This window comes from Gregarina niphandrodes, assembly GCF_000223845.1.
Source record: "Gregarina niphandrodes unplaced genomic scaffold scaffold00244, whole genome shotgun sequence".
Classification (NCBI taxonomy): domain Eukaryota; phylum Apicomplexa; class Conoidasida; order Eugregarinorida; family Gregarinidae; genus Gregarina; species Gregarina niphandrodes.
In genome coordinates this window covers 1,905-2,409 of record NW_011646004.1, presented here as the reverse complement: position 1 = coordinate 2,409, position 505 = coordinate 1,905, and the positions used below count along the sequence as shown (strand labels likewise).

The 505-nt window shown below is 51.5% G+C and overlaps 1 non-coding gene across 1 annotated transcript; it reads right to left on the bottom strand.

Annotated features, from left to right (window-relative positions):
* Positions 1 to 13: 13 nt before the first annotated feature.
* On the bottom strand, positions 14 to 86 carry GNI_229790. The gene has a single exon. It is a non-coding gene; the product is annotated as a tRNA-Thr (tRNA).
* Positions 87 to 505: the final 419 nt, after the last annotated feature.

Here is a 505-nt window from a genome sequence, read left to right as displayed (position 1 = left end):
AGAAGTATAGAGAAGCCTTCTGCCGGAATCGGACCGGCGACCTTTCGCTTACTAAGCGAATTCTCTGCCCCCTAAGCTAAGAAGGCCGGCGACCCGTCTCGACACAGGCAATCCCAGTCCAAGATGGGCGTAATGCAGCTTCGATGCTCTCGATTCTCAGATGGAGATGGGTCTGGAACCCAGAGTCCCCGGTTCCGTAGAGCGATGCCATATCCATCAGGCCACATCGCCAACGAGTGCGTGCTGATAGTGGTCAGTTGATGCCCACGGCCGTCAATAACGTAGCCGAAACTGAGTGACGTCGTCAGGTTCCCCGAAATTGACAGCAAACTCAACGTTATCTTGCTCTTGAACTATTCGACCAGCATTTTCGGCTTGGAACTACCGTTAGACTATCTAGACAGCAGGGATTCACGACTGTCACTTTGCGAGTTCTACCATTTTGGATTTATCCGAATTATCGTTCCTCAAATCGCATCAACCGAGACCCGGTGCATTTGTCGAT